A 12,447-nucleotide genomic window follows, 5' to 3' on the forward strand; every position below is an offset into this window, starting at 1 on the left:
TGTGAGAAAGGAAGAGGAAAAGAAGCCATTGCAAAGGATTTGGTGTTCCCAGCTGTTCTGATTTGGCTTTTTCTTTCTCCATCACCTAAACCTGTCCCCAGGTGACCTCAGGGTTTCATTATCCGGTTGTGTGACCCCCAGAAGAGTTTAATGGCTCAGCACAGGTCCCTGTGGCTGCCACCATCCAGAGCCCCTGGCCCAGCAGCCAGGACATGGGACCTGTTTTCACCCCACTGAGCCCTTTTTGAGACCTCCAGGCTGCAGAGCAAGAGCTGTTGGGGCTTCAGGGTGCACCACAGGGGCCTGGATGGTGTTTCCATTCCTTCCCTATCAGGTGCTGCCCCTTAAGAGCACAATAGGGCACAGGAGCATCCCTTAAGGCTGATTTTGATTGCTGTCAGCAGTACCCTGGATGCTCCAGTGGGTTTTGCAATCCAGCAGCAATCCCTTTCCACAGGCAGAGCAGGGAGAATGGGGAGGTTTTGGTGATGCGATGAGGAGCTGGGTCCTGTCCACACCCTTTGCTTGCATCTCAACTTTTACTTCCCAGAGAGTAAAGGGCTGAGGAATTGTGGAGTCTGGTTTTCACCCCTCAGGAAATGAACTTGGTGAGATTCAGGTCTGTATTTTGTGCTTTTCGAAGAGAAATACTGAGAACCCCCCTTTCCCCTCTGGGGCTCTTTTATGCCCTGCTCTCACCTGCAAGCAGCATCCTCCCCAGCATCCTCCCCAGCATCCCAAGCCTCGGTACCCATGGGCTGCCCCAGCCCCTCTGCCTTGCAGACCCCTTCCTCCTTCCCAGCACTGGGGCTCAGTGAGGAGCCTTTGCCACCAGAGACCCAGCAGCGGCAGCTCCCTCCCAAAGCCCACTTTGATGGCATGCCAGCATGGCTTAGGGCATCCCTTCTGCCTACAGGGCCAGGTGGGGCCTGTTAGCTGAGCCCTGCAGCACAAAAGGGGCTGTGTGGCTGCTGTTTGCCCTCTGGGAGCTGGGAGGAAACTTGGCAAGGAGGAAAAGCCTTTGGAAGCTACTGGGAAGACAGTTACTTATGTTTAGCTGCTCTTGAGAAGAGAACAAAGGGAAACTTGAGTGTGAGCAGGTAAGGCAGCAGTGATGTGGGCGCTTCATTTGTTATCTAAGGATAGCAGCAAAGAGGATTGGTCTCTGTGTATCAATGTGTTTGATTGTGCATAATTGTACTTTATGTCTTAATAAGTTGCCTTTGTTGTCTGGGGGAGGCTGGTCCTGCCCAGCTGAGAAAGTACCTTTGGTTTCCGAGAGAGGAGGATGAGGTTGTCTGGAAAAGCCCCACTTCAGCCGTGTATTTTTAACCTGAACGTGTTAGGTTATGGAGAAAAGAGGAAGATTAAAAAAGCCTCCAAACTCTGTGCATAAGGGGGCATGGTGCACACATCTGTAGCGTGCAGCAGCCTGGAGAACAAAAAGGCTGCTGTTTGGAAAGGGAGGGAGAAATACAACGAGCTTAAAGGCACAGCACATGGAAAACCTGCTGTGAGCCCCATTGCCAGTGCTTCCTAGGGACAGGAAGGCTCTGTCCCTGCGATGCTGTTCCAGGGCTCAGGTGAGATGAAATTCCCTGGAGATGGAAAGCCTTGCAGAGAGTTTATTCCCCTCTTATATTCCTCAGGAGCGAGGTCCTGGGTTCTTCCAGGCTTTGTGGGTCAGTGCAGGCTCTCTCCAGCCAAACAAGCAGGAAAATCTCCATCCTGAACCAACTAAGCAGGGCTGAGCCTTGCTGTGATCCTGGACTGGGCTGGAAGAGCAGCCTGCAGTGGTGCAAGCCACCCATAGCACAGAGGTGAAATTCAGAGCTGAGGGCAGGGCTTGTACTGCAACAGAGCCAGCCAGCCAGGCCATGAATCTCAGTTTAGCTCTGCGTAATGCTCTTCCTGGTGGTTCAGCTCTCAAAGTCTTCTTATGAGTGTTGCCAGCCTGAGAGAAGCACTTGCAGTTGTATGGTAAAGGCTTAGGAGTGTCTTCTACAGCACCTCACAGCCACCATTTACAGTCAGATGCATGAGGGATTTCTCCTTGCTTATATTGTCCCTTAGATCCACCAGCATCTCAAGAATCATAGAATCAGCTGGGTTGTAAAAGAGCTTTCAGGTCATCAAGTCCAACCAAGAAGGGATTTGGGCCCCTCGTAATGAAAGGCGATCTACCCCATAGCCTTCTGGGGAGGTCCCCTATATCTTGCTGTCTCTGCATGGCTGGTCTTCATCTTGATGTTGATTCTTTGGCAAGGTGGTAGGTCAGGAACCTCTGATCTGAAAAGCATTTTTGTGTTGGGGTTGCACAAAAGGTGTTGGACTTGATGATCTGAAAGCTCTTTTACAACCCAGCTGATTCTATGACTCTAAAAGTACTCTTCATCTGCTTGAGCTTCATCCTGTGCTCAGCTGGGTGCTGATGCTCTCCCAACTGCTTACTTCAGGCAGCACTAACCTCAGCCTTGTGTGCTGCTGAGAAAAGGCATCAGAGTCTGTCCATTGATTCAGCCCTTGGGAGTAACTTAAATTCCCACTGCTCCAAGGGCAGCAGGCTGCTGGGAATGACTGGATCCCCGTGACTGGCATCCTCTTTGAGTCCCTGCAAGCACCAGAGAAGAGCCCATAACCACCAGCCTTTCCTGGCCATGGTGCAACAGCTCTGGTTAGAGCATCCTGGAGCACTGAGGGCTTTTTGTGAGGCCACTCTGAATGCAGGTCCTGCCCATCTCAGCCAGCCTTGTTGGCCAAGGACAACGTTACCTGCAGGTCACCTACTGACTACCTACCTCTTGGTAGCTGACCAAAAGCCATGATGTTGACACGGGTCAAACCTCTGTTTTCAGACATTTGGCTTCCTGTGCCACGTGCCCAGTCTGGTTGAAACTGTGAAACTAATCCAGAATGACACCATTCCTTGGAAGAAAGCAGCTCATGCCCCAAGTTCTCTGTTCTCTCCTTTTTCCTCGTCCATGCTCCAGGCTGTCTTGTGAATGGTTATTTATAGGCTGTGGGCAGTAAAAGGTAGAAGAAGCCTGGCTTGGGACTTGCTTCTTTGCAAGTCCTCAGGGGACTTTTGAGTCACCCCAGGGCTGAGCTTGCCTGGAGAGTGTTTCTTAGTGGTGGGGTGAACCTTGCCAAGCTAAGGGGGGCAGCAGTGGAACATGAGGCCACAGAGTTAGCTCATGCACCTTCTGCAATGGTTCTGTGGGCAGAGTAAGAGCAAAACCAACCTGTATGAGCTCTGAGGTTGAGGATGGGTCCAAGCTGAGCTAACCCAGCTGCAAGGGAGCTGCTTGCACAAACTTTTGCCACCAAATGGCCACATAATTTTGTGGCTCTGCTCTATCTATTGCACCTAATCCATGGATGTATGACCCGCTTTTAATGAGATATGACAGGTTATACATTTCTTGGCGATTATGGCATGTGTCATAAAGCAGAAAGCTGGAGGCAATAATCCCCTGGAAACACATTGCCCAGGGGTGTCCTGTTACTATTAGGAAATAAAATTCCAAATGAAAAAATAATGAAAACATTGAAGAATTTGTTGCACTTTGAGCCATAGCTATGGTGGAACTGTCAGGGCAATCAAACCTCCAGCCTGAGCTGTAAGGATCATTTATATCCAGTCTAAACACCCATTCCACATGTGTTCCTGACAGCCTGGCCCTGGATTGCTGTTATTCCTGCAACCAGCATCCTGAGAGAAGCAGCTTTCCTTGGTAGCTTGAGGGGTTCCCCTGCACTCTGCTCGCCGAGAGCTCATCACCTGGGGCTACTGTCTTCATTTCCAAGCCTTGGAAACAGTAAAGAGATCTCCAATCCAAACTCATTCAATAGAAAGCTTCATGTTTCTTTTTCCCTTTGCAGTTAAGATGAAGAACTCATAGAATCATAGAATGGTTTGGGTTGGATAAGACCTTAAGATCGTCCAGTTCCAACCCCCATGTCATGGGCAGGGACAATTCACCCTAGACCATGTCACCCAAGGCTCTGTCCAACCTGGCCTTGAAAACTGCCAGGGATGGAGCATTTACCACTTCTAGTTGGGTTAATAATCTCTCCTTTGTTTTAATTAGGCTCAAGGCAGCAGCTTTTGGTGGAGCCTAAGACAAGCGATATCTGAGGATAGAGTCACTGGGAAGATGTCAACTTGGGTTTTCTTTGGTTCTGGGCTCCAGCACTTTAGTGAAGCTCCCGCTTCTCCTGGCCTTCACTCACAGCATTCGGTGCTTAGTCTCCTTTTCCAGGTAGTAGCAAGTTTTGTTTCCAGAGAAGATCATAGAATCACAGGATGGTTTGGGTTGGAAAGGTTCATGTAGTTCCAACCCCCTGCCGTGAGCAGGGGTACCTCACACTAGACCAAGATTGGGAACAACTAAGGGAGTTGCCTGAAAGCGCAGAGATATGAATATGTATATATATAAACAATAATGTTAGGATATAACAGTTCCTAGAGGTTCTCAGTGCTGATGACCACACAGCAATAGGTCTGTCCCAGAGGACAAGAGGTGTGTGATGGGGAACAGAAGCAGCAGTGGTGATGCCAACATTAGTCAGCTCCTCAGTGGGAGAGGGCTGGGATTTCCACAGCCAAGGCTTGGAGTCCTCAAACAACATCACAAGTCTGGTTGTGGAAAAGGGAAGGAAGGTCAGGACTCCAGCTGAGGAGCTGAGAGAAGGGAGGGTGGGAATTGCTCTATCACAGCATTGGTCATCCCAGCATGGTCCTGACTGCTGTAAAGTCAGAGTAATGTTTATGGTGGTGCCATAAACCCAACAGCCAATAACAGAGTCAGAAGTTCACTTGCATGCTGTGATTCCATCAGGGAATGCCTTGTAGCTTTGCTAGTGGGTGAGAAATGCAGGCAGACCAGGTTCATGCCAATAAAAACTTAGCTGTGTGCTCTGGATGAGGCACATCATATGAACTGACTTCATAGGGATGTTGGCAGAAGGTGAGGGGTGACCACATCATGTCCTTTGTTTTGCTTGGTAGCTGTATCAGCAGCTGGGAAAAACTGAAGCTGTCTAGACTGGGTGAAAGTATAGTGCTATGGTCGGACCAGTTCTCCATCCCAACAAAGAGATGTAGAGCATGGTGTCATGTAGTACTTTGTAGTCTTGGGATCTGACAATCCCAACCAGACCAAAGAACACACCAGAAAAGGGTGATAATAGTCATGAAGGAAAACCTTGTGCTAATATGACCACATTGGGAAAGAGATTGTGGCTTTTTGGTGGACAAAGGGCCTGGGAAGGTCATAGGATCTTCATCCTTGGAGATGTTCAAGGACCGACTGGACAAAGCCCAGAGCGACTCAGTCTGAACTCAGTGTGGACCTTGGTTTGAGCAGGAGGTTGGGATAGAGACCAAGGTTCCTTCTGAACAGGGATGTTTTGCGATTCTCAATATTGAAATGTTATTCTAAATAGAATACCGTGTATCTTGGGGGTGTTATGGAGCAAAGTTTGCCTTTCATTTCCATGAAGTCAAATCCACAAGCAGGCTACTCATGTTAGTACAAAGGAATAGTTGTTACTCTTCCTTTTTAATCTCTCAGCTCCATTTGCATGAGATAAGGGAATGAGACCAGCACTGTGACCTTGCAGCCAGAGGTTCGTGGGAGGGCTTCCCCCATGTGCATTAATACACATTTTCCCCCATGTGCAAGCTGTAAACCCACACTTGCCAAGCCACCAAGCTTGCGCATAGTTCACAACCGTCTGTTATAAACTGAGGACTGCCACCTGCCTTCTGCCCCTTAGCTCCCACAGAAAGAGTCTTCAACAGAAGATGCTGAGAAGCTGTAGCACAAGGGCATTTCTTTATCTTCTTTCTCTTATTCTTTTTCCAAAGCATAAGAAAAATAACCAGCAAAGAGGATTTATCCTTTTCGCTTCCCACAGATAATGACTTGGAATTGCCAAGTGAAGATGTTGCCAGTTGATGACCAGGATGTTCTGTCTACCACAGCAGAAAGGTAGAATCATAGAATCATAGAATAGTTAGGGTTGGAAAGGACCTTAAGATCATCCAGTTCCAACCCCCCTGCCATGGGCAGGGACACCTCACACTAAACCATCTCACCCAAAGCTCTGTCCAGCCTGGCCCTGAACACTGCCAGGGATGGAGCACTCACAACCTCCCTGGGCAACCCATTCCAGTGCCTCAGCACCCTAACAGGAAAGAATTTCCTCCTTATATCCAATCTAAACTTCCCCTGTTTAAGTTTGAACCCATTACCCCTTGTCCTGTCACTACAGTCCCTGACAAAGAGTCCCTCTCTTCGTCAAGGTAAAATGTCTTTGATGTTCTATAGAATCCAGGGCGCATTTGCAAGTTTCTAGCTTTCGAAGGGAAGTTTTAATCACCAATTCCATTTTCTTGGCTTACCACAAACAGTCTTTTCTATCAACTGCCCCAAGTTTTTGCTTAACCAATAGCCTCAATATGCTGATGGACATGAGCATCTTCTCTTCCTCCTCTCCTGTCTGAGCCTGAGAATTTCCAGTACAATAACCAGAGAGCTGGTTGAGGATTGCACTTTTTAGTTTGTGAAAACTTCATTTTGTTGTTTTCCTTCCGTAAAGCAATTGGAAACCAGCATTTTTCATGCAGTAAAACTGGACAAAAGCAAACAAATTTCTTGGAAGTCTCAAATGCTTCTTGACCGTGGTTGGTTTTCTTTAAAGCTCCATTTGTTTCAATAAAAATCTGCCTCTTTATTTTGTGAAAATATTTGGTTTGGACTTTTGTCTACATATTTTAAGTTTACCAGCATGAAATACCTTTGACATTTAATACGTAATAATCTGTCATGAAATAGTTCAATATGTTTCAAACAAAATGCTCCCACAAAATAACGTCCAAAACGAAATGAAACATTCCAGCACTGCCTGCGGAAAGCTGAGGCAAATGCTCAGACCCTCTTCAAGAGCTTCATAGAAATAGACAAGTTCTTGCAAAAAGGTCTGATTTTGATCAAAATTTCGTTATTGGAAGGCAGGCCTCCATCAAGAACTTTTTGACCAAGCGCCTTTGATTTTTGCCTCACTTGGTACTCCAAAATGTTCTTTTTCTTGTCATTTTCTGAAACGGAATTATCTCAGCCCATCAGAAGGAAGGCAAAATCCTTCGTGTGTCTTCATTTCACTGACAAGAAAGCCAAGGGAGATTGGCCAGGGAGGAGGGAGAGATGAAGTGGAAGCCAAGAGTTAGGGGCCAACTCAGTGCTTCCCTGGTGTGGATCGTACCCAGCTCCTCCAGGACCAAACAGAGCATGTGGTCTGCTCTAGCTGGGATGGATCTAGGAAGTCAGCCTCTCCGTATTAGACCTGCTCTGGTGTATGGTACTGTGCTGTATCCTAAGTAAACTGGGGTGTTTATGTGCTGCAGCTGGTACCTGTTTGTATCTTGGCCTGTTACTTCAACGTGTTGTGATTGCCCAGTCTAAATACCCTGCAAGATGCTGCATCACCAGGGTTGTGCTCTGTGTTTGCCAATGCTCAATTTGCTGGTTTGGGGATGTAAAACTGGAAGCAGGGATGGGTGAGGGTGCACACTTGGAGAGAGCTCAGGGTTGAATGAAGGTTGTGCCCCATGTGTCCTGTTTCCCGAGGCTCTGCTTGATCTTGATGTTAGAAGAAGCTTTCTGAAATAACATGACAATTGTCGTTTGCCCCATCACAGTCAAGCTTTGTCCCATCAAGTTATCCTCAAGAGATGCGCAGTGGGTTGGTTGTTAACCAGATTTCTGAGAGCTGAAGCATGTGTTTCTCTTTTAAAGTGTCTGGTTTTACCTGGGGGGGAATCTCTGTAGTGCTTGGGAAAGCTGAAGAGTGACTGAATAATCTCTCTTTTTGAACACAGAAGTGGTAAAAAGGTGTTTAAGCTGAAAGGGAACACTGGGAACGTGATTGTTCCCTTTCTTTCTCCCCCCCCCCCCCCCAAATTCCTATTGAAAAAAGATAAATATCCTTACAGAATGGCAATGCAATATTTCTTTACTTAGAAAAGAAGCTTTTAAGAACCAAAGTATTGATGTATTAGTTCTATGCAAAAACCATTTGCTAAAGAAATGTGTGCCTCTGATGAGCCAGCTTGAGCTTGAAACTGGTAACAGCCATGATCCTCACCAGTGTCTGACTGCAGTCACCTCTCCCAGTCTACACCATTCACACAGTCAGCCACAGCAGCTTTAGCCTTGGTACATAAGGTCCTTTGACCTAAGACCTTGGTGAAATGAGCTCTCCAAGGGTTTAGGTGCCTGGATCAGGACAATGTGTCCCACCTTCTGGAAGTGCCTGTTTCCCTGCTTGGAGGAGCTAACACATGGAAGTCTCCATGAGGTGAGGTGAATTTGTGTATCGTTTCTGGTTTTTGTCCTATTCCAATGCACCAAGCACCAGTCCCACTGCCAGTTTTTCAGTTCTGAGCTGTGCTGTCATTGCAGCAGTGGGTGGCAACCTGTCCATTCCCAAACCTTCATTAGGCCAATGACATGCATAGGTACATCTGACCCAACAGCTTCTAGGGATGTGTAGATCCAGGGTAGCTTTGTGTTTTCACAGAGCAGTAATGATAACACAGTAATGGAAAAGTGACCCTCCAAAGAAATCCCTTATCTTTTCCGACAGTCACCCACAGGAAGAACATTCATTTCCAACCTGTTTCTAAACATACTGACAGCGGGTGAGTTGGGGAACAACGGAAGCAACATATTGGGTTCTTGGCCATAAATGAGGAATTAATTGAACACTTTCCTTTAATTTCCCCCCCTTACCTGGAGCTGACCCAAACTTGCATCTTTTAGCTGACAATGTTCTTACTGGTGAAGGTAAGGCTTGCAGTGATTATTTTTCTCTGTGGATTGGTGTTTCCATCACTTCCTGCTTGATTTGGAGAGTTCTTTGTCAGTTCTTTGCTCCTTTCACACCAGCTCTTGCTTCTTGGTGCTCCTTTTCTATGTATGATAGAGCTAGGAGGAAGGTTTAGGTCCTGCAGTTGGTGGTCCATTCATGGTAGCAACAATGTTTAATCAATCAGTGTTATCGTCTTATCAGTTTTCTGTACCCTATGCAATACCTGGAGACTCTAGACAACAGAAGCCCTGATTTAGGAGTGCTGGCTTTCCCATTTCTTCCATCACATCCCTTCTTTCATCTCCTGGTCTGCACCTTGAATGACTTCAGAGAGATGCTGTGATCCTTGAACTTGGTAGCAGGTAATTTGCAAGTTAAACTCCTTTCCCTAGGAGATGGGGCCAGCTACAGAACAGTACCTTCTGCTATGGAAAAATGAGCTTTTTCTTACTTCTTAGTGTCCCTGACACTGGGAATCTCCAAGCAGCAGAGCCGTGCTCCTGGCTGGTTTTGCAGCATCTTTGTCACCTGCATACCAGGGAGACAGCAAGCAGAAATAGCCAATTTTGGGAAAAGCTTTGAAAATTATGGGAAAAATGAATATGATTCCAAGGAAAAATAGGAACATAGTGTGGTCAGCCCCCCTTCCTTTCCCTTTTTCTCCCAGTTTATTGGCATAAAGGACTCATGGACACCTCTGAGTTTCCCTGTCCAGCTCAGATCCTTTTAGCTGAATTAGTCTCTTTGCCCTCAATACTGGGCTTTCCTGGTGTGACCTCAAGCACTTCTGGAGCAGTGGGTACCAGCCCTCAGCCTGAGCATTAAGCAGGATTTGCCGCTGCTTCTACCACTAAGGAGGTCCATGGCATGATGCTCAGCACGCTGCTCCTGGTTTTTGGGAGGCCAGATGGCCTGTGGTATATTCTGCAGCAGAATACAGATTTAGAGATCTGCCTGTGGGAGAGCTGAAGGTTTCTTTCCTCTTTTTGTCTCTCCCTCTCCTCCAGCAGCCATTGCCCAGCCCCAGTTACAGCCTGGATGCTCCTGGAGGAGATGAGCATCACTTCAGACACAACAAAGCCCCGTTGCCAGCTTGACAAAGGCAACATCTCCTGGATGTCTGCCCTAATGAGAGCAAATCTTTTGTCCAAACATTTGAAGTGAGGAGGTGCCTTCTTTTGCCACCCCCCACCGGGAGGAATATCCTTATCCAGTTTGCTCTGGTTGGAAATGGAACCAAAGGCATTCGCTGCTTTTAATGAGAGGTGACAGTGGCTCCAGCACTTCAGAAGGGAATTAGAAAAGGAGGGATGGCTGCGGAGCCTGTCTCCACTGAGTCTTATCCACCAGCCCTTCTGTCCCGGGCACTGTGTGGGATCAAAGGCCACCTACCTGCTGCTGAGCACAAAATCCGTTGGGATCCCGTGCTCCAGTGGTCCTATCCATGCTTTAAAGGGCAGCGTAACACAGGGCTTTGATTCCCTGGGGAAGATGGGGCAAGAAGGCAAAGATGAAGGGGGCCTATAAGGATGCTGGGGAGGGACTCTTCATTAGGGACTGTAGTGACAGGACAAGGGGTAATGGGTTAAAACTGAAACAGGGGAAGTTTAGATTGGATATAAGGAGGAAATTCTTTCCTGTGAGGGTGGTGAGGCACTGGAATGGGTTGCCCAGGGAGGTTGTGAGTGCTCCATCCCTGGCAGTGTTCAGGGCCAGGCTGGACAGAGCTTTGGGTGGGATGGTTTAGTGTGAGGTGTCCCTGCCCATGGCAGGGGGGTTGGAACTGGATGCTCTTAAGGTCCTTTCCAACCCAAACTATTCTATGATTCTATGATTCTGTAACCTCATTGAGCTTCTGGGTCTCAGAGCTGGATCTGCTAATGTGGGTTTTTTGGAGTGCTACACGTGTCCAGGTTTTGAGTTAAGGCTTTGGTGGAGGGGAGAAATGTTGGCATTCAGAGAAAGCTGGTTGGAAATGCAGCAACAGAAGTGTTATGGAGAGAATATATATATATATTATATATATATAAAATGTGTATTTAATGAAACCTTTTGACTTTAGATAAGTGTTTCAGATAAGGTTTGGGGTTTTTTAGGAATTTAAAGAAAACACGTATTAGAAATACCCACCAAAACCTCCCCATATCTGATGGTCTCATCACTGAAAAGCAGCAAGCAAAACCCATTCCTGTATCTGTCTCATGATAAGTTTGCTTAAAAGCGTAACAAAATCTGGGAGGAAAACGTGCATTTTTAATCCCATTTTAAAGGACCTTTATCCATGTGTGAACTTCTCTTTTGAAGCAAATCCATTTACGGGAATGCCAGGGAAATGGTGGTGCTCTGGAGGAGGAGAGGGGTGGTGGGGAGCAGACACTGAGCCACATAGCGCTGACCCCAGGGTGTGAAGATGGATTGAACAGGCTGATAGCAGTGATTACAATGAACTTCCTTGGCGTTATTTTTGTGTGCTGGAACAGCTTGTAGCTGCCCCATGAAAGGGATGGGGAGGGAAAATAACTCCTCATGTACAGATTGTATAGAGGATGCTTTTTGCACTCCTCTGCTGTGGCTCATCAGCCTTGGATGTGTCTGAATGACTTCAGTAGCTGATACAGGATGAATTCACCCTCAGTCCCACTCTATCACACGGGATGGTGCCCTCCTTGGGGAGCATCCCAGCCTACAAGTCATGCTTTGGGTTTACCAGCACAAATCCATCTGCGGAGGCAGGATGTTTGCTGGAAGCAGATGGGAGAGAGCAGTCAGGGGCTGTGTGGGTATTCCCTTTCCCAAAGAGCTGGGTCAGAGATGCTGTTGCTGGGGACCTGATGGTTATTGCTGTCCCCTTGGTGGCACTGGGGGCTGAGGGGCAGCAAATAACAGCTTCAGGGCATTTACAGCAGCAGGAAAACAAGAACTGATGTCTCATAGCTAAGGATGCTGGGGGTGGGGGGGAAATCCCTTTTCCCCTATTTCCACCCCAGAGGAAAATGTCTGCATTTTCTTCCTCTTACTGAAAAAGAATGAATGCATTTCTAGGTTTCTGCATGAGAACTGTTCAGTTTTCCATGGGTGTGTGACACAGCTTAGGGAAAGCTGATACTTTAAGGGAGAAATCAGCTTGTTTTGGCGCTTGGCTCTGGAGCAAGGGCAGGACCACGCGTGAGCGCTATTAACAACCTGAACCTGCTCGTTCATCTCCATCAGGGCTGGGGGCTGCCAACAGCACAAGTGGAAGCGGATGGAGCCTTCATCCTTGCTGAAGGCTGGAAGGGGGGAGCAGGGGAACAACCCCTGGGGAGCAGAAACCTGCTCAATAAATAGCAAGTGATAAAACAGCCGTTTCCATCAGGAAATCAATTAGACGTGGGGCCTTTGGGTTGTATTTCTCCCCCTTCCCTTCTTTTCTCCCTCTCTTCCCCTCCTCTTTTCCATTTTTCAGGCAGATGTCTAAGGTGAGGCTTGTGGAAGCAATTGCTTCTCGAGGCAGTTGCTTTTCTGTTCCCTCCATTCACAGCTAAAGTGCAGCGAAGCCCATCTCTCTGGGGCTTTGTGCTTCTTCATCGT

This window comes from Lathamus discolor, chromosome 12 (assembly GCF_037157495.1).
Source record: "Lathamus discolor isolate bLatDis1 chromosome 12, bLatDis1.hap1, whole genome shotgun sequence".
In the NCBI taxonomy this organism is placed as follows: Eukaryota; Metazoa; Chordata; class Aves; order Psittaciformes; family Psittacidae; genus Lathamus; species Lathamus discolor.